Source organism: Dasypus novemcinctus, chromosome 18 (genome assembly GCF_030445035.2).
Source record: "Dasypus novemcinctus isolate mDasNov1 chromosome 18, mDasNov1.1.hap2, whole genome shotgun sequence".
NCBI lineage: Eukaryota > Metazoa > Chordata > Mammalia > Cingulata > Dasypodidae > Dasypus > Dasypus novemcinctus.
Window position 1 is genome coordinate 66,214,946 of NC_080690.1, and position 21,861 is coordinate 66,236,806.

Genomic DNA, 21,861 nt, shown 5'->3' on the forward strand with positions numbered 1-21,861 from the left:
TGGGTCCTCTTTGTTCTGTCTGAATCCAGGACAATGTGCAGCACACAGTCAGGGCACAGTCAATGTTGTTTAAATTGTTGAGTACAAGAACGAGGGAAGGAATCCCTGCAGCTTGCCCAGAGAGGCCTGAACATCGTGCTCATCAGTAGAAACCTGAGCAAGTTGGAGCAAGAAGCTGAGGAGATAGGTGAGCTCCAGGGCAGTGGCTGGGGCAGCGGGGGGGAACTGGCAGGGGAGGGAGCGAGGGCTGGGGGGTCTCAGGCCCAGGGCAGTGTCTGGGACTCAGGGAGGTTGGGGGTGGAGAAGGGGTGGAGGCAGAGCCTGGACTGGGATCCTGGGTGGGTGTCCACAGCAGGGCAGGGCTGTGGCAGGTGGGACTGGCCTCTACCAATGGCCTAGCCCTGCACCCACCTCTCAGAGCAGTGTCATGGAAGGACCACACGAGTCCTCCAGGCCGACTTCACCGGGGGCTTGGAGATCTACGAAGCCATTGAGGCAGAGCTGCTGGAGCTGGACATTGGAGTGCTGGGTACGGCCCCAGCCCAGCTCAGCTGTCCCCACGCCCTCTGCTGGTCACCCTCCCTGCCCCTCCTGGCTCCCTGAGACTGTTAGACTGACAGGAGCCATGTGTCCCCTCTTACTTAGTCAACAACGTGGGTATGCTGTACGATTGTGGAGGACTGATGAAACTGCTGGATGCTGAGAACTCGGCCAAGGTAAGAGGGTGAACCTGGAAGAGACTCATAAGCGCTGGCTGGAGGGGCGTCCTAAGCCTCTGTACTGCCCTCTCGTGGACAACCAGCATAATGCACTGACTTGGAAGGAAGTCCTCTGCCGCCTTCCCCTAGAAATCGTTTTAAAAGCTACAAATCAGTGATGTCTGCAAGGGGAACGTGGTCCTTTCGGTGAGGCACTTTTCCCAGTGCCCAACACATACAACTGTGAGAGTTGGGTCTGATTCTGCCCTTTTCTATTCGCGGTGCTCACGCCATGGATCGACTCACCTGGGTAAGCTGGGGGCTGCTGTTGGGGTGTGTGGATTTATACGTTTCTTTTTGGAGCATTCTTGAACTCACAGCTGCTTTTCTCTGAATCACTCTATACACATGCTCACTCTTCCAATGGGACTTACATGGCAGTTCACAGTTCACTTTCACCTGCTGGTATCTTTTGTCAGATGCCGTGTTATTTCCTTTACTTTTTGTGGATATCAAATTTAGGGCTTTTTTTCTTTAATCAGGGCTTGGTGAAAAAAAAACGGTTTATCCCGTTTCATTCCATTTTCTCGTCCCTCCAGCAGGGTTCTCCACATCAGCACTCTTGGCATTTTTGGCTGAGTACATTTTTGTGGGGGCTGGTCCTGTGCTTTGTAGGATGCTGAGCCACATCCCTGGGATTTGCCCACTAGAAGCCTGTAGCACCCCCCTCTACAGCTGTGACAACCATAACCACTGCCAGCTGTCCCCGGGGCAAAAGTCATCCCCATTGAGAACGACTGCCCCATAATTTTTAAAAGTATGACCTCATCACTTTAAATGATATGTCTGCAGGGTATTTATTTATCAGTCTTAGCCAGTCTCTAGTGACTATTGCTCTTTCGCATATACCTCTGCCTCCCCTCCCCACCCAAGCACACACTCTCCAGGCCTGCCATCCCCAGCAGGATAGTTTGTAGATGTGAACAAGTCACCTTCCTGGGAATATGAAGCCACTGCTCACAGCTGAGCCATGTGGTGGACGGTGATAACCTTCCTTTCATTGAAACATGATTTATTCTCCCTGGACTTAGTAATTGCCTTGAGTTTTCATCTACTTTGATTTCTTTGTCCTTTGTGCTACTTCAACTTTCAAATGTAAGCCGAAAATATTTTTTAAAAATCACTCAGCCACATTACATATGTTCATCTTCTTGAAGAAATCTCTCCAAGATCCTCTTATCTTGCTCAGGTCTGGACTGGTTAACCTCTGTGCTGGACAAGCTGGGATCTCTTTTCACCTTCATCCTAGCGAGCCCCTGATACCTTCCACTTGTCACAACAGGGTTTTTGGTTAACACCCTCATTTAGTTGGAGCACATCCTCCGGTATTGTCATTCTCAAATATACATAGACAGGAAAATTTTTAGCTCTGTTTTCCTATCAGTTGTGGCATTGGGCAAATGATTTTATGTTCCTGAGCCTTAGTTCCCTATACATAAAATGGGAATAAATAATTTTGCTGGCCTATTATAGTTATTGTTCGAGAAGTGAAATGGTGTAATGGACATAAATGAAATAATGTACCTAAACCTCAGTTTGGTCCTTAATTTAAATGTTAGCTCTTATTATTAGGCACAAACAAAACAGAAGATAAGGATGATCTTTTAAATCTTAATTACCATTATTTAAAAAATACCGTACATGCTCATTTTATAAAATTAAAAGAGAGGCCATCCCTGCATTGTCCTTCTTGTATTAGAGGAAGTTGTTGGTTTAGACTAATCTTGTCATTGCAGGCAAGTAGCCAAGCTGGACACATTATAAAACATCACTACTTGAAGGCACCATGCAACTACCAAGGCAGTAGGAATTGCAGCACTAAGATTGGAGAAAGCGAGCATCCAAGACATTTGGAGCTATGATTACCTTCCAGGCGAAAGGTAATAAGAGTTTTAAGAAGCTGGCAGGGCTCAGGTCTCCAAGGAGAACAGCCTCTAGCATGTTGGCACAATGTAGGAAAAAGGAAGCAGGTGGCCTGAGAGACACATGCTGGGGAGATGTAGAGCCTGAGTGAGGAAACCACTTGCCCTTTGCCTCGAGGGTGATCATGGCCCAGCAGTCAGATTCATCCCGACTGGTGGTCGACCAAATAATCTGCTAAGGTGGGTGTGCGGGTGTGTGTGTGTGCATGCATGTATGTGTGTTACTGTTGTTGTTGTTGACCTTGTGATTAGTACCACAAGAATGCTCCTGGTGAGCACTGGGGTAATCCTTTTCATCATCCTTGTCCTCCTTCTAAGAAACTGAATGAAGTCTCTGGTGATCTCAGATGGCATTTATTATATTATCGTGAATGATGTGTCTCAGCATAGGGTCATTTGTGCTGAGACACCAAATAAAATAAAGTTTCTGTCAATCAAAAGGAAAAACAGGCTAAGCAGAGTTTTCAATATACCATTGATTCTGGAAAATGCACGCTGCATTTCAAAGTCTTGAAAAAACCCTGGCATTTGTTTTTCTTCTCTTTTTTAAGATATTTTATTTATATATTTTCCTCCCCCACCCCGCCATTGTTTGCACTCACTGTCTGCTCATCTTTTTTTACTTTTTATTTTTAGGACGCACCAGCAACTGAACCCAGGACCTCCCATGTGAAAGGGAGGCGCCCACTCACTTGAGCCACTTCTGCTCCCTTCTTGTTGTGTTTCTCGTTGTGTTTCCTTGTTGTGTCAGCTCGCTGTCTTACTCTTCTTCTTTAGGAGGCACCGGGAACCAAGCCCAAAGCTCCCATGTGGTAGGTGGGCGCCCACCTGCTTGAGCCACATCTGCTTCCACCCCCAGGCTTTGGATTGAGACCCTGAAGATCTATCATCCAGGAGTTAGGGTCAAATGGGATAAACTAGGCTTCATGGGAAAACTGATGCCTGTTTTCCAATGATCCCAATCCCTGTTTGGGTTAAGGTGACCTGTTCTTCAGGAACTTAAATGCACATATCCTAACAAAATAGTTAGTTAACTAAGCTCCATGATATGAAGCAAGAATTATATATGATGACACAGTAAATCTTATTCCAGCTTTGCAAGGATGGTTTAGCATTGGAAATTCAGTCTACGTAATTCACTGTATTAACAGAAAAGTGGGACAATACCCATATGATCATCTGTATAGATACAGAAAATGTATTTGCTGAAAATTAATATCATCCATTATTTTAAAAGACAACTAGGAATAGAAAGAACAGAGGACGTTGCCCTAACCTGACAAAAAAGCTACAAAGAACCAACCACTCGTATCACATGTGAGGCTGAAATGTTTGTGGACTGCTTTGCTATGAGGTTGAGAACAAGACCAGTTACACTCCTTTGATGTTTCTTTAATTCTGTACTAAAGGTGCTTGCCTGTGGAATAAGGGGGGAAAGTAAACCAGTTTTAAGTCTAGGAAAGGAAGAAATACAGTTGTCACTATTTGGTAGATGACAAGGCTGTATATCTAGAAAATCCAGAACAATCTGTAATCAAGTCAGTGAATTTAATACCTATCTATCAGGCAGCAGATGTGGCTGAAGGGACTGGGCACCCCCTACCACAAGCGAGGCCATGGGTTCAGTTCCTGTGCGCCTCATAAAGAAGACAATCAAGACAGTGAGCTGACGCAACAGGCTCATTCAGATGACACAGCAAGATGATGCAATGAAGAAACACAACGAAAGCCAAAACAAGCAGGGAGCAGAGGTGACTCAAGTGACTGGGTGCCTCCCTCCCACGTGGAAGTGCCAAGATTGGTTCTCGGTACCTCTTAAAGGAGAATGGGCAGACATCGATGCAAACAGTGGGGGGGGGGGGGGCGGCAAATAAATAAATCTTTAAGCAAGAACCCTATATATTCAGCAGAAAAAATTGGAATGAAATTTATTAAAAAGATAATAGATACGATATCGTTAGAAACATCAAATACCTAGGAATAACACTAAAAGTAGACATGCAAGTCCTCCTCTTTTTACAGAAAGTCATAAATCATAATTGATATAACATTTAAAAGACCAAAATTTAAGGAAGGTTATATAGTGTACATGAAGTGTACACTATATATACCTATCAGAAGACTCAATATTGTAAAAGTGTCAATTCTCACCAATTTCAATGCAATCCTAAACCAAACTCAAGCAGATCCTCCTAAATTAGGTGGCAAGCTAATTATAAAATTTATACCAAAATGTACATGTGTAAGGAAGGGCAAGAATGTCCTGAAGAAGAGTTCTACCAGTTTTACTGTCCTAGCAGATGTCAAGAGTCATTGCAGGGAAGCGGATTTGGCTCAACTGATAGATGGTCTGCCTGCCATATGGGAGGTCCAGGGTTCAAACCCAGGGCCTCCTGACCTATGCCGTGAGTTGGCCCATGCACAGTGCTGATGTGCGCAAGGAGTGCCCTGCCACACAGGGGTGTCCCCCATGCAGGGGAGCCCCACGTGCAAGGAGTGCACCCCACCCCACAGAGAAACTCGCCCTGAGTGATAAAAGCGCAGCCTGCCCAGGAGTGGCGCGACACACGTGGAGAGCTGATGCAGCAAGATGGTGCAACAAAAAGAGACACAGATTCCTGGTGCCTCTGACAAGACTGCAAGCAGACACAGAAGAACAAACAGTGAATGGGCACAGCAGACAACTGAGAGCGGGGGGAAGGGGAGAAAAATAAGTTGAAACAATTTTTTTAAAAAAGAGTCATTGTAAAGCTATGTCAGTAAGACAATGTGAACCTGGTACAACAAGAGGGAAAAAGACCAAGCAGAGCAGAACCAGGTTCAGGAACACCTCGCACAGGCGTGGACAGTGCACTTACAGTGATGACTGTCTATAGAGCAGTACACAGAAAAAGATCAGCTTCAAATAAATCAGCTGGATACCCAAACAGGAAACACACGACATGTGTCCCCTACCTCAAACCCTACACAGCAATCCTTCCACCTGCATTGTAGATCTAAACCTGAAATCTGGTGAAACTTCTAGGTGACTTGTGAGAATGTTTTCATAGTCATGGAGTAGGGGAAGGATTCTGATACAGGAGACAAAAAGTATAAGCCATGCAGAGGAAGGGATCATCAAGAAGAAGAGGATATCCACAACCTGGATGACGGGAAAATTAAGAGCTCTTATTCCTTCAAAGGCACAGAAGTGAGTGGAAGCGCCAGCCACAGAGGGGAGAAGGTATTTGCATACAGAAAACCAACAAAGGGCTTGCTTTAGAACACAGAAAGAACTCTAACTCCCAAAACATAAGTCCATCTGATTGAAAAATGGGAAACAGATTTGAAGAGACATTCTACGAAGAGGACCTCCAAATACCAATTAACATAAATTTTATTCAACTTCATTCTTCATGAGGGAAATGCAAATGGAAGCCAGTGCTAGATATAACTAGACAGCACTAAAACAATGAACATTAAAAGCATTGCAAAAAAAGTGAAAAAGTATTGACTAGGCGGCGGACTTGGCCCAGTGGATAGGGCGTCCGTCTACCACATGGGAGTTCCGTGGTTCAAACCCCGGGACTCCTTGACCCTCGTGGAGCTGGCCCATGCTAAGTGCTGATGCGCGCAAGGAATGCCCTGCCATGCAGGGGTGTCCCTCGCGTAGGGGAGCCCCACACGCAAGGAGTGCGCCCCGTAAGGAGAGCCACCCAGCGCGAAAGAAAGTGCAGCCTGCCCAGGACTGCAGCCACACACACGGAGAGTTGACGCAGCAAGATGACGCAACAGAAAGAAACACAGATTCCCATGCCACTGACAAGAACAGAAGCAGACAAAGAAGAAGCAGAAAACAGACACAGAGAACAGACAACCAGGCGGGGGGGAAGGGAAGAGAAATAAATAAATAAATACATAAATCTTTTTTAAAAAATATACTGACTAGTCATTTTTTGCTGATTGTAAAATGGGTAAAAGACTCGAATGGACATTTGTCCAAAGAAGAATTACACCTGGTGGAAAAAACTTATGAAAAAACATTCAACATTACTAGCAATTAAGGAAATGCAAATCAAAACTACAATGAGATATCATTTCACACCTATTAGAGTGGCCACTATTAAAAAGACAGAGAGGCAAGCAGATGTGGCTCAAGTGATAAGGCCTCCGCCTACCATACCCGAGGACCCAGGTACAATCCCCGGGACCTCCTGATGAAAAAGAAGAAAAGAAAGTGTGACTGGGTGGTGAGCCAGTGCCCACACAGCGATCCGGTGCCCATGCAAGTGAGTCATGCAGTCAAATAATAATGCAACAAAAGAGAGACAAAGGGAAGATTCAAAGCAAAGCACAGCAGAAACCAAGAAATGAGGTGGTACAATTGACAGGGAACCTCTCTCCACATCAGTGGTCCCCAGATTCGAATTCTTCTGAATCCTAGAGGATAAAAATGATAAAAGAAGACAAAAAAGAGAAATAGATACAGAAGATCACACAGTGAATGGACACAGACAGAAAAAATAAAACAGCAGGGCGGCGGTGCATGGGAATAAATAAATCCTTAAAAAGAGAGAGAGAACTACAAGTATTGTAGAGGATGTGGAGAGAGAGGAATACTCATTCACTGCTGGTGGGAATGTAGAATGGTACAACCACTGTGGAAGACTGTTGGGTAGTTCCTAAGGAAGGCGAACTTTTTTGTTTGTTTTTTTAGGGGGTACCAGGGATTCATTCACGATCTTGTACATGTGAAGAAGATGCTCAACAACTGAGATACACCCATACTGTTAGAACATTTTTTGGAAGTTTAATATAGGCTTGCCCTGTGACCTGACATTACCTCTGCTAGGCATATACCCAGAACTGAAAGCAGTGACACAAACAGATCAACACGACAGCGTTCATAGCAGCATGGTTCACAATTGCCAAAAGATGGAAGAAAACCAGGGGTCCATCAACTGATGAATGGATAAACAGATTGTGGTGTATACACACGATGGACTACTATGCAGCTGTGAGAAGAAATGAAGGCATGAAGCATATGACAACGTGGATGAACCTAGAGAACATGAGCTTGAGTGAAGCAAGCCTGACACAAAAGGACAAATACTGAATAATTGCACTAATATGAATTAAATAAGTTGTGTAAACTCATGGAGTTAATAAGTAGAATATGGGTCACCAGAAAAAGGAATGAGGTTAGAAAATGGAAAGCTGAGCGTTAATCTGAGTAGAATTGGTAAAAACATTGTTTATTAATCTTTGGAAATGAATAGAAATGGTGAAAACACATCATAATGTTTGTAACTAGTGGTGTAAGTCTATGGGTATGACAGTGGTTGAAAGGGAAAGTTTAAGGCCAAGTATATTACGGCAAAATACAACAAGGGAAATTATGGACAGTAGAGTATAGTAATATATTATTAATCTTTCACTAAGATTTTTTTTTAAAAGGAAATGTGCTAAGTGAAAGAAACTAATCAAAAGATACTACATATTGTTTGACTCATCTATGGAAAATATAAATATAAATAAATTAGAAACAGAAGAGCAGCCATGTGTGATAGAGGAAGCATAGGGAGTTTGAGAGCAGAATATTAAGGGGTAAAGCTTTTTTTCTGTTTATTTACTTATTATTATTGTTAATGGACTATTATCCACAATGAAAAGAAACGAAGTGCTGGGACGTGCCTCTATGTGGATGAACCTTGAAACATTATGCTGAGGGCAAACAGCCAGATGTAAACAGACAAATATTGTATGATTTCCCACATGTGAAATATTGGGAATAAGCAAAGTAGAAGAGAGGTCCTAAGGGCTGGAGAGAAGAAAGAATGGGGAGTTATTGCTTCATGGGTTCAGAGTTTTGGTTTCCGATGCTGAAAATGTTCCACAGGTGGATAGTGGTGACGGCTCATAACATTGGGAATGAACTTGATGGCACAGAATCGCAAACTCAAGAGTGGCTGAAAAGATCATTTTCATGTTATGGATGTCTTAACCCAATAGAAAGCAATTTAAGTAATAAAAGTCCGTGGGAGCTGTGGCAAGACAGGGGCACGGCTGCCCTGACAGCTCCTCTCCCCGCAGGCGCTGGCGGATATCGTGAACTGCAACGTGCTGTCCGTGGCGCAGGTGAGCTGGGCTGGGAGGGGCTGGGCTGGGGGCGGCGTGGTGCGACCACTCCGGTGGTTCGGGACCCCCAGCACTGCGCCTGGCACGAGGGGTGCCTGGGGTTGTTCCTTAAGGGAAAGCAGGGGTGGGAGGGACGCGGAGGAGGAGGGCGCGGGCGTGGAGGGAGCAGGTGAGAGGATGGAAAGGAGAACCGCGGCCTCACCAGCTTCTCTCCAGATGACCCGCATCGTCCTGCCCCAGATGGTCGCCAGGTAGGGTCCAGCCTCTTTGTCTTCTGTCTGGAAACTCCACCCGACCTCCTCTCCCACCACACCCGCCTCCACCCCAGGCCTTTTCCATTCTCCAGCTGCCCCACCCACGTGCCCACCTCTTCCTGTTGGCAGCTCTTCCCTGTCCCTCCAGCGTCTCAGGTTTGGGGGGGAGTCACAGGGTCCTCTCCTGCCCCCACCTGCTTCCTCCTCCAGCGGCAGAGGCGTCATCATCAACATCTCCTCAGAGGCTGAAAACGGCCCCTGGCCCTTCCTCGCAGCTTACGCTGCCACCAAGGTATGGAGACCCCCAGTCCAGGCCAGGGCTCTGCTGCCGAGCCTGGGCCCCTCCCCTGGCGCGTGCCCGGGCATTGCAGGTCCTGGTGGGCAAGTCCTGCGGAGGGGGCGCCGGGTGCCCCCTGAGTCTCGGGAGATTCCTAGGTCAGACCGACTTCTAGGGCGCAGTCCCGGGGGCAAGAATTTATTCATGTTTTAAAAAGAGCAATCGAGGCCGGGTGTCCAAAGAACAGCCTGGAACCAGCAAACACCTGGGGGCTGGAAGGAGCCAGGGAAGCAAGAGGCTGTCCCCGCCGACGGCACAGTGGGTGCCTGGGGACCACGGGGCGTCCAGCAGACCGAGGCCTCTGGGGCCGAAGGCGGAGGGAGGCCGTGAGGCCGGCTGGAGCCACGGAGTGTTCTAGGCCCAGGGCAGAGCTGCAGGAGCATTGCTTGCCCAGGGGCTGGAGGAGGGGTGGGGGCAGGGCCCCACAGGGGCGGGACGCTGCGCAGGGAGGGCCCTCGGTCCTGGCCCCCTCCCCATCCTTCCCCCACAGGCCTTCGTGGGAAGCTTCTCGAGGGCGGTGGGAGCCGAGTACCTCTCCCAGGGCGTCACGGTGCAGGTGCCTGACAGCGGGGGCGGGGCCCTTAGGGCTGTGGCTGGGGTGAGTTCCCAGAGGGGGTGGGGAGCTTAGAGACCTGGAGGGGCCGGTGGGCGGGGCCCGGACTGGGGAGGCCGAGGGGGCGGGGCTCGTGAGGACAGAGGCCCCCCGGGGTTAGAGCCTGAAGCCTCCGCAGCTCAGTCCTGCTGGGGGCGGGGTCTGGGAGAGGACCTGGGGGTGCCCCGGGCTGTGGGATTCTCGGCGCGGGGCGGGGCTTCGGGGAGGGCCTGGGGCGCGGTGGGGGCTGTTCTTTACTTCCTCCCCATCCTCGCAGACTGTGAGCCCCTGTTTAGTCTCCACCAACATGACCAAGCGCATGAAAATCGGGCTGATGAGGAAGGAACCCCGAGACCTCGCTCGGAGGCCCTGGACTCCCTGGGCCTCTCCTCGCACACCTCTGGGTGCCTGAGCCACGCTGTGCAGGTGCCTTGAGGGGCAAAGGCAGAGGCTGATGGGGCGTTCCGTAGTGAAGATCACTGGGCCCCAGAAGGGGGAGACGCCCCGAGGAGGGGAGGGCCCTGCCCTGGGCTGGGGACAGGATACCGGGCTGAGAGGGCAGAAGGCAAGGGGGTGCCTGATCCGTGTCGCTCTTTTCCAGCATTTCCTGCTGAGTTTCTTCCAGCTCGGTGGGCTTCATGGCAGTCAGTGTGGAGTCAAGCTTCTGTCTTTGTTATCTCAACAAAAGCAAAGAAAAGGGGACTGAGGACAGTGTGGTCCACACCACCCCTTGTCTGTTGCCTCCTCTCTCCTCAAGCATGGGCTGGAGTAGAAGGACAGGCAAGACAATAGACCCTGGGCACCAGGACACTCAGTGACAATGAGGCAGGGAAAGTAGGAGGAGGGAGACGATTGGGCACTGGAGGAGGACCAAGGGAAGACCACCTTCAGTCAGTCCCACCCACCGTGGAGTATCACCTGCCCAAGGCCTCGTACCCAAGGCCTAACGCCGGAAGACACCAGACGACTAAAGGCCCACCTGCCACCTGACCACCACGTGCCTCCCCGGCCCCTCCCCTGGACAGTTGCCACTCTGAGGAACACGATATGGAGCCAGGGACAAGTTGTCCTTTCCAGTCCCTCTTTTGCGTACGGCAGACCAGTGAGCACGTCGGGACTGCCAAGTCCTAATGTACCTGGAGGGGAAAGAAGGGGGCGTCCAGCCTTAACAACGCAGCCCCAGCCCAGCAGGCAGGACTTGTGCAACTCCTGTGAGCGCGCCTGCACTCCGGCCCTGAGCGCGTGAGTGCCTTACCTTCCCATTAAATTCTCCTGCTGGTCTATGACTTCTCCTTGAATTCTTTCTTGACTGTATCAAGAGCCCTCCTACCCTCCAGGACCTCCCAGGGCCTATGCGACATCAGGTTTTGGTGACCGTGAGGGGACAGGAAGCCCATCAGCCGCCGGCCCCTTGGCCCTGCCCCTGGCCTTTCCTTCCTACTCTGTCACCTCTGTGCCTTTGGCCAGAGCACGATCTCTACCTGTTGCAGCAAAGCCAGGAGTTCTGAACCACAGAAAGTCCCAAAACCTGCTCTCAGGAGAAGTGGAGGAACAGATTTTTTACAGGCAGGCCCAGAGGACAGTCAATCTCCAAATTCTGAGCGCCATTTTTCAGTGTTCATAGTTTTATATAGGATTTCAGGTGGGATCAGCATAACTTTTGTACACTGGCTAATGGGTTTGCTAGGCAAAATTTTGCAAGGGGGATTGGGTTACAGAGGCAGAATGCAGCTGCAAGGTTCGGGGTGATTTACAGAAGCTTGGTCAGGGGAGGGGGAGGGGGAAACGTGTTTGATGTCTTCCACTAGGCAGTGTTTTCGCAGGCTGATTTACAGAGACAGGGGCAGGAGTTATTTATTTGATATTCTCCTGCAAGGCCATGCCCTCACAGGCCGATCCACAGAAGCAGGGGCAGGAGTGACTTGTTAGATATTTTTGTGAGGTTATGCTTTTTATTCCTCAACACACCCTCCTGCCTGGCTGTGGCTCCCCTTCCCGCAGGGCAGGACTCGTTCCTCATGCCCTGCAGATTCCAGGGCCACTCGGGAAATTGCCCGAGTCAAGAAGGAGTCCCGCCGCTCTTCCTGTCCCAGTGCCGTGGGGACCTCTCTTTGTGGCCCTCTCTTTTTACCAGGCACGACCTTCACTTGCAGCTTAGACACTCCCTTCGGCTCTGAGGCTGGAAGCTCCTTCCTCCACACAGCAGGTGGCACCGCCCAGTCCACCATCTGGGAATCTCCTCGTCTCTGGGTGACCACAGTCCAGCTGCAAACACCCGAGCCCGTGGAGCTCTCGTTTACCCGCCGCCGGGGCCCCTTAGCGCTGGCAGCAGCTTTCTTCCCACCACGTACTCCTTGTCCTCATGATCCCGACCTCGCCGTGTCCCTGGGGAGGGCCGGTCGCGGTGCAGGCCACGGAGGTGACCCGGCACGTTCCCTGCAGACCTCGTGCGCCCCCTCAAGGTCGTGCAGAGGCTCTCAGCAGCACTCCGGGGCACAGCCTCCTCCTCACGTTGGAACCTTCTGAGCCCTGTCAGGCAGAGGCTGCTGGACGCCGTGTAGTGCCCGCGGTCCCACCTCAGGCCTTCCTGCCCCTCACACTGCAGAGACGCTCGAGCAGGCGTCGGGGCCCAGGGATGCCCGGGGGACCCAGCCAGGGAAGACCGAGGGCGCTGGAGCTCCAGCTGGAGCCCGAGAAATGAAGGGGGCCCTCGTGGGGACCCCACACCACTCGGGGACCCTGTATGAGGACCGCTGTGTCTCACCATCCTTAACTTCCTCTCAGGGGTCTGGACGGGCCCAGCAGAAGACCAGGGTGAGGAAATGCCCCGTCTACACCCAGACACCCCGGGGGGCCTCTTGAAACACGAGGGTGCTTTCCAGCCGGGCACCTGAAGGGGGAAACTTTTTTTTCCATAGTACCGCATGGCCACGCTAGGCATGCAAGGATGGAGAAACATACCCCAATGGAGCACTTAATTACAGTGCCATACTCCAATTACACTTTTCCTATAAATGGAAAGAAAAATGGATCAAGATGCTTTATGTCCCAGCCTTCGTGGCTGTATATCCAAACCCATTTATGTTATACTGATACCCTTCCAGAAAAGCCAAGCGGGATGAACAGGTCGTCTAGAAATCTGAACATAGAAACTACTGGGGAAAAAATGACAACAAAGGTTTTTCCTGGCTCCTTGACCTACCCTGCCCCCCCCCCCCCCCGACCTTCTCTGTGAGAGAGCTCTGTCTGGGTGCTGTAAGGTAGGGCAATGGAATGGTGCTCAGAACCTACTAGGCTTGAAAATTAAGAATGACAGGGGCAGGTGATATGTTACAGAGTAAACCTTGGTTTGCATGGTTTGTCCTATAATTCCCCAATTTAAACCTTTTATCAGCCTTGGGATGAGAGTAAGTAATCCAACTGCAAAATTGTAAGTAAAAATCTATTAAGTTGATATTTATGACGAAAGTAACTTTATAGCAGTAAAACCTGTCAGACGCCACCTCAATCTGTTAGGATCTATGCTAACTAAGATTTGCTTACTGAATTGTGTACTGATGCAAAACTAAAATTCCACTTTCTCTCTCTGTTAAAGTGACACACTTTTCATAAATGGTTAGTCTGTTTTGAGTGGAAGGATATAAAAGCCCTTTTGAAATAATCTCTCTATATATAAAGAGCAAAGAATCTGTGCTTTATTAGAATGGCTTCATTATATCCTTAATAAACGATTTTTTAAAAATACAGAGGAGCAGACGTGGCTTAAGCAGTTGAGTGCTCGCCTCCCACATGGTAGATCCCAGGTTCGGTTCCCGGTGCCTCTTAAAGAAGACATCAAAGAATGCACAGACAATGAGCGGACAACAAGTGAAAACCAAAAATGAGGGAGCAGATGTGGCTCAAGCAGTCAAACGCCTGCCTCTCACATGGGAGGTGCTGGATTTGGTTCCCGGTACATCCTAAAGAAAAAACAGACAATGAGGAGACAATGAACAAAGAACAACAAGCAGAGAACAAGCAATGACAAGGACCAAGCACATGAGGGAGCCATCTCAGCATGGGGTGGGGGTGCTGGAATGCTTAGCTGCTGCTAGTTTGGAAGTTAAGTTTTTTCTGACTACTAACTTATTTGTCACTGTGATAAATACAGCACTGTTTAAGTATGATGTTCAGACTGGACAAGCTTTAATATTCTAATGAACCCTTAAAGATATCTTAAATTGCAAACTGTTACAGAAGAATTGATCATTTCACCTTGTATAACGTGAGGTGCTAAAGTACATACACAATGAATAGAAGCGGTCACAGAAGAACGCACAGCAAATGGACACAGAGAGCGGACAACCGGGGGGGAAAGGGGAGAGAAATAGATAGGAGATGGATCTTTAAAAAAAATAAAGTATATACCCTTATAAAAGTAACATTATCAATATATGTATATTTTAATTCACAATGGAAAAACTATATTCCAAAACTGAAAACTCAAAACACTTGTACAAACTATGGAAAAGTTTAAATGGGATGTTGCTTTGACAATGTCTTAAATTTTAGTCAAATTTTTTCTGATAAGAATTTTTGTTTTATTGCTCTTTTTTCACTTTCTCTTTTATTCTGATAAGACTTTTTATCGTGTTAAACTGTGTTGTTTTTGAAACAGAAACAAAAACAAACAAAGAAAAACCTGTTGTGTCATGAAATACTGAGCATATGGGAGAGGATGTGGCTCAAGCAGCTGAGTGCCTGCTTCTAACATGGGAGGTCCGGGGTTCAGTCCCCAGTGCCTCCAAAGAAAACAACTAAAACAAAAACAAACAAGCAAACAAATGAAAAAACTAACTCAGGGGAGCCAGTGTGGCTCAGTGGTTGCGCACCAGTTTCCAACATAAGAGGTCCCAGGTTCGATCTCTGGCCCCAGTACCTAAAAAGAAAAAAAGAAAAAACATGCTGTGATAATCACAGTTTTTCATTTCCTAAGACTACTGCAGATGTATAGACCTTTGTTTACTACCATGGGAAATATTATTTAGAAAGTGATAATAGGAAGGTTACATGATTCCATTGAGAAGCTTAGGTCCTCCTTAGGTTTACTAGAAAAACAGTTTTGTTCTGGTAGTGCTGAAGTTTCTTTGTGATAAACAGTTTCTTTCTAAAAGAGAAAACACGAAGGAGAAAATAAATGTGTAATTTACTTATATATTTGGAGATTGTATAAAATTCTGTTTTCTTTTTCTATTTTTGTACTTTTTTGACCATAACTTCAAGATTGTATTGTCATAACAAAAGACAAAAAACTGGATCACCTGGCCCTTTCTCTTCTTGTCTGCTCCCAGTTCAACGCTTCTGCATCTCTTAAGAACCACCATCCTCTTAGCTCTGCAATTGGCTCCACGCATTCAAGCCTCAGCTCAATCTTCTTTGTAGTTGCAGCCTTCTTCTGGAAAATTGGCTTTCCCTGCCCACCGCAGCCACTCTGCCTCGTGGCATGACTCCACTGTAGGCATGTAGAGCCCTTGCTCTTCTTGTGCTTTGTGGACTCGGTGCTTGTCGGGCTTCTCACAGAAACTCCAGCAGGTTTGAGGAACGTTCACCTTTTCCACGTGAGCGCTGTCAGCACGAAAAGTTGTGTAAAGTTCTTGAAAACTTTTAAAGTTCTCACTGTAGTCCATCCTAATACTGATCTGCATGATGATATTGTTGGTTATAGTTTTAGTTATTCTTAGAAAAATGCCGTGTTGTGAAGACAACCAAAACCTCTTGTCTGTTACACTGCTCTGCTCTGATGTGTCTCTAAAAGAGCATGCAGTCAGCTCATCTTCAACAAAAAGGCGCTTTAGGGAGAAAGAAGGCAAGTCTATAAGTTGTTTTACCTTTCCATTAACATAGTCTTGGTAAAAGGGTAAAAGTAAAATGAAACAACTTCTATAAATTGTGGTTAATTTCTAGAAAGAGATTTATTTAAGGACATGGGGTCTAGATCGTCAGCCCCTACAGCGGTCACGTTCATTCCTGGGCTCTGCTATTTCTGTTATTTCTAAGTCCTGAGCTGCTTTACTCTGTGTGTGTAACCTGATGGCGCCCTAGACGCTTTTAAGCACCTGAATGACACCCGGAATTAAAGCGAGCCAGCTCTAAACGTGAGGAAGAGGCCGCCCTGCGGCTCCAGCAAGAGCGGCCGCGGTCAGCTGCCGCGGTGGTGCCTCCCGGGCACCGGCGTCCGGGTTCAATACTCTGACCCGCTTCGTTTTATGCAAGTCCCGAGGCCTGTTCCCGGCCCCGCCGCGCGGGGGCGTCGAGCTGTGCGCGTGCGCACCACCAGCACCTTAGGGGCCCGGCGCCCGCCGCGCGCAGCTCCACCTGAGGCCCTGGCTCGGCCGTGAGTGCGCCCTGAGACCCTCCAGGGGCCGCTGCGCCCCTGCCCGCGCCCCCGGCGCCGCTGGCGCCTGCAGCCCGGCTCTGCGTCCTGGCCCCGGCGCTGCGCCCCGGCCGCGCCACGCACCGCCTTCCTGTGCCCACGAGGGCTGCGGCGCTGCGGCGTGTCGTCCAGGCGCGGAGCCCCGGCCGTGGGGGCGACGCCAGCGGAGGGACACGGGGACGCCGAGGAAAGCTGCTCCTGCGGCGCAGGCCCGGGCGCGGGAACCGGACCTCGCCCACCCTGAGCGAATGTCCTGGGGCCTGTGGGAGAAAGCTCCGCCGCGGTTTTCCTCCCCACAGGACTCGGAACCGCGGCGCCCCGCCCTCGGCCTCCTTCCCGATCCCCACGTCCCCACGGCCTCTTCCCAGCCTTCCTGGCTGCGCTGCCCCTGGAGCAGCCACCACCGTCCTCAGCCTGACGGCAGGACACCCAGGCCAGCCTCACCTCGGGGCCACGCCCCAACCGGGGGCACCGGGACAAAATCCACGGGCTGGCAGGGCCGCCTGCGCGCAGGCCTCCCGCCACGCCCGGGTGCTGAAGGCAGTCGGCCCCGGTGAACCCGCCTCTTCCCGGGCCCGCCTCCTGCTCCCAGCACCTCCGCTAGAGGCCGCTGCTGAAGCCCCGGCTGCTCCCGTCGCTCCCGGCGACACAGAAGCAGCCGAAGTGCCAGGAACCCGGGGCTGTTCCTCCAGGGTCCCGGAGGCGGTGAACCCGCTCCCCCCCACCCCCGTGGTTCCTTCCCCCCTTGAACCTTGGTTCTGGCCGCTCTGCCCTTGACCTTGAGGCCCTGCTTATTCCACCTGCTCCCTGAAGGTGTAAATCCAGACCGCAGCTCGCTGAGGACGCGGGTCCCGCCAGGGTTTCCTCCAGGCCCAAACGCAGGCCCCGCGGGGCCTCCGGGGTCTTTAGATCTACGAATCCCACTCCCGGGACAGGCAGGACAACGGCCAGTGACGGCAGGAAGCGGCTCAGGAGACGGCGTCCTCGTCACCCCTAATAAGGACGGAGCTCCTGAGGGGGATGAGGGCGGAGGGGCAGGAGCAGGCAGGGAGCCGGGCCGGGGGAGGACGAGGGGAGCCCCCAGCAGAGGACCCCCAGTACGGGAGATCGGATGACAAAAGGCCCAGCCGCTGCCTGACCGCAGCCCTTCACCCACCCCTCCCCAGCAGCTCCCACTCCTAGGACCACCAGCCAGGAAAACCTTGTCGTTTTCCATCCCTCTTTTCGCATAAGGGAGACCAGTGAGCGCGCTGGGACTGAGAGGCCTCACTCACCTGGCGGGGAAGGAAGGGGGGCCCAGGCTTAGTGAAGCAGCCCCAGCCGGCAGGGCCCCTGCAGCTCCTAGAGCAGAGCACTCCCGGCTTGAGCGCGTTCTTTCGCTTCTTTACAGTAAATTCTCTGCTACTGTTTGACTAGTCCTTGAATTCTTTCTCGCGACTGGGTCAAGAACCCTCCCGCCTGGGGGAGGCCCTTCTCCAAGACCTCCCAGCACCTCTCCGACATCAATAAGGGTGGCGCCTCAGAGCTCTGGTGAAGGATGGGGTTTTACTGTGTGGGTCTGAGACAACTGTAGAGGCCCTGGTGGAAAAGCAAAAAATTATAAAATGTATAAAATTTACAACGGTGACGATTGCACAAGTTTGTGAATATAGGAAAACCACTGAATCACATACTTCAAACAAGTGTATGCCAATTATATCTTTTAAAAAAGCAATTTATTGCAGTATATCATTCATACACGAAGATACATAAACAATAAGTGTAGAGTAAAAGTTACGAACTCACAAAACAAAGCTGCATAACATCATACACGGCTCCCATACAGCACCCCTCTACCAATACCTGGCATTGTTGAGGAACATTTGTTACAAATTATGAGAGAGCATCGTCAGAGTATTACTTCTACCGGGAAGCAACTGTGGTTCAAGCATTTGAGCTCCTATTTACCACATGGAGGACCCAGTCCCATCCCCCCGACCTCCTGGTAAAAAAAAGAAAAAAGGCGGCCAGACCCACATGGAGAGGCACAGGCCCCCACACTGGGAAGCGACACACCAAAAGGAGGATGATGCAACCAGACAGAAAAATAAATTAATTAAATAAATAAATAAATAAATAAATATTCCTACTACCTACAGACTGTATCTTCCATTTGGTGTATTTTCCCCCCCAACCCACCATTTTTTTTTTTTTTGTTTACAAGCCATATTATTTATCTAAAGTGAACAATCACTGGCATTTAGTATAATCAATGAGGTGCACATTCATAGCTTCAATCAATATTAGAGAATTTTCATTGCTCTAAAAAAAAATTCCTATGATGTGCATTCACCATTTCTATTCGTTTCCAAACATTTATAAGCAACATTTAATAGTGATTTTACTAATTATGTTCCAAGGCAGTAATAGGACACAAGCTTCTACGTTTGAATTGCATGTTTGACAAGTCACTAAAATATAAAATTTAACTAATTTGTTTGTGTATGAACCAAAAACTTCAAAATAAAGACAAAAATGGCAATAAAAAGTCAATCTTTTAAAGTAAGAAAATTGGACAGATTTTTCAACTATATATTCTGATTGTATTTGCCTTATACAGAAAGTTAACCCTTACTTTTGTTTCATTCAAGGATCAACAAGACAAGACACTGACTTAATAGTAACACAAGGCATATTAATGCCTCAAACATAAAAATAAAATTTTTGGTTTGCTTTTGTTGTATTTTTGTCTGATATTATCATCTTGTAACATTAACATACGTTTGTTCAGTTTCTAAGAAAAATGGCCTTATACCTGCAGTATTACCCATACTCCTACTTCACGTGAGGTTTCGCTATGCTCTCCAGTCCCATGTTAATTTTTTTAGTTTTTCCTGCAGTAACATACATGACCTTAATCTTTCCCTTTCAACCACTGTCATACCCATAGGCTTCCACTGCTAGTTACAAACACTATGATGTGCTGTCACCATTTCTATTCATTTCCAAGTATTAACAACTGCGGCGGCTTGCTCGGTCGGTAGAGGTGGGGTCTGGCTGCGGACGAGGGGTTGGTCCAGCTCTGGACGAGGGGTCGGTCCCGCTTGGGACGAGGGGTCGGTCCCACTTGGGACGAGGGGTCGGTCCGGCAGCAGACGAGGGGTCGGTCTCACAGGGGTTGCGCGGTTCGGCTGACAGGGTCGCCCGGCGAAGCCGGTGACGAAGGGGTCGCCCGGAGAAGCAGGCGATGAACTGGGGACAAGGGAGGCCAGGCCCTTGTCAGGTGCTCTCAGGACTGGAGGGCGCACGGCAGAAGAACTACCGCGGAGACAAGGTAAACACGCAAGTCCACTTTATTGAGGGAGAGGCAACAGTTTTATAGGGGCTGGGGAAGGCTGATTGGTCGAAGCCACGCCCTGTTCTGATTGGTTGCCGGCGAAAGGTCAGTGGGAGGTGCTGAACGGGGGAGGGGTGGTGGTTAGGGATTGGCTGTCGCTGTTGCTGGGGGAAGGGGCAGGGTTTAGGGATTGGTGGCTGCTGTTGCTGGGGTGGAGGGCAGACTTGAGTTTCCCGCCCACGCCTGGCTGTTGCTGCTGTCGGGGGGAGGGAAAAGGGCAGACTGGATTTTTCCGCCCTGCGCCTGCGCAGGGAGAAAGAAGAAGAAGGGTGCGGCCCCACAGGCATCGTGTGGCGCCATCCGGGAGGAGGGGCGGCCGCGGAAGCATGGCTGCCGAGAAGGGGAGACCCGAGGGCACTCTGCGCCCATGCCGAGCTCCCTTCAGGGGTGGCGGTGAGTCGGACCAGCCACCCTATTATGGGGGCAGCGGCTTGGCCTGCCGCGGCTGCTCCCCCGCCAGGCCAGCAAACCACACTTCAGCCCGAGGGGTGACCGCAAACAACCTTTTTGCCAATTCTACACAGATTAACCCTCAGCTTTCCATTTTCTAACCTCATTCCATTTTCTGGTGAACCATATTCTAGTTATTAACTCCATGAATTTACACAATGTATTTAATTCATTATAGTACAATCATTTAGTGTTTGTCCTTTTGTGTCTGGCTTTCTGCACTCAACGTAATGTCCTCCAGGTTCATCCATGTTGTCATAGACTTCACACCTTCATTTCTTCTTACAGCTACAAGATATTCCATCTTGTGTATACACCACAATTTGTTCATCCATCAGTTGACGCACACCTGACTTTCCATGTTTTGGCAATCGTGAACAATGCCACTGTGAACATTGGTGTGCAGATGTCTGTTCATGTCACTGCTCTCAGTTCTTCTGGGTGTACACCCAGTAGGGCTGTTGCCAGGGCTATAAGTCAGGGTTCTCTAGGGAAACAGAACGAACAGGAGATATCTGTAAATAGTGTCAGATTTTATGAAATTCTCTTACGGGACTGTGGGGATGCAAAAGTCCAAATTCCGCAGGGCAAGTCTGCAAACCAGGGGCTCCAATGAAGGTCCTTGATGAGTTCTCAGGAGACGCTACTATCTAAGGTAGAGATAGGAATTCTCTCTCTCAATGCTGAAGTCATTTCCCCTTTTAAGGCCTTCAACTGATTGGATAAGACGTCACTCAGTGCTGAGGACAATCTCCTCAGCGGACTGTAGGTGTAACCAGTCATCAATGTAATTAACTCACTGATGCGTAAAGTCCATGAAAGGACCTTGTATAATAATTAACCCAGTGCTAACTTGACCAGACAACCGGGCCCCATAACCTGGCCAAGTTGACACATTAGCCTAATCTCCACACCAGGTCATGCAGCAAATCCATATTATACTTCCTTAGGAACTGCCAAATAATCCTCCACAGTGGCTGTACCATCCTCCATTCCCACCAATAGTGAATAAGCACTCCTATCTCTTCACATTCTTTCCAACACTTGTAGTTTTCTCTCTTTTTAATGGTTGCCATGCTAATAGGTGTGAAATATTATCTCACTGTAGCTTTGATTTGCATTTCCCTAATGTCTAGTGGTGTTGAACGGTTTTTTCATGTGTTCTTTAGTCACTTGTATTTCCTCTTTGGACAAATGTTTATTCAAGTCTTTTGTCCAATTTTTTAACTGGACCATTTGCCTTTTTTGTTGTTGAGTTGTAGCATCTCTTTATATATCATGAATATTAAATCCTTATTGAACATGTGATTTCCAAATATTTTCTCCTGTTGAGTCAGCTGCCTTGTTACCCTTTTGAGAAAGTCCATTGGGTTACAAATGTTTAATGTTCAGGAGATTCCATTTATCTCTTTTTTGGTTGTTGTTGCTCATGCTTTGGGTGTAAGATCCAAGAAACAACCTCCTGCCACAAGATCTTTTTCTTTTAAGATTTATTTTTATTTATTGATTCCCCACCCCTTGCCACTGTGTCCATTCACTGTGCATTCTTCTGTGTCTGCTTGTCTTCTCTTTAGGAGGCACTGGGAACCGACCCCAGGACCTTCTGATGTGAGAGAGAGGCACTCAATCGCTTGAGCCACCTC

The 21,861-nt window shown here is 49.0% G+C and overlaps 1 long non-coding RNA gene and 1 pseudogene across 5 annotated transcripts; one reads left to right on the forward strand and one right to left on the reverse strand.

Annotated features, from left to right (window-relative positions):
• Positions 1-659: 659 nt before the first annotated feature.
• LOC101423963 (very-long-chain 3-oxoacyl-CoA reductase-B-like) lies at positions 660-11,261 on the forward strand (annotated as a pseudogene).
• Positions 11,262-13,653: 2,392 nt separating this feature from the next.
• LOC101411700 (uncharacterized) lies at positions 13,654-17,808 on the reverse strand. Of its 5 annotated transcripts, none has more exons than XR_011646375.1 (5): positions 17,667-17,808; positions 15,281-15,808; positions 15,030-15,126; positions 14,818-14,898; positions 13,654-13,939 (listed from the first exon to the last, which is right to left on the reverse strand). It is a non-coding gene; the product is annotated as an uncharacterized lncRNA (long non-coding RNA). The 5 variants fall into 5 exon arrangements; XR_011646376.1 differs by having other exon boundaries at positions 15,281-15,584; positions 17,667-17,804; XR_002795919.3 differs by lacking the exon at positions 17,667-17,808 and adding an exon at positions 16,837-16,971.
• Positions 17,809-21,861: the final 4,053 nt, after the last annotated feature.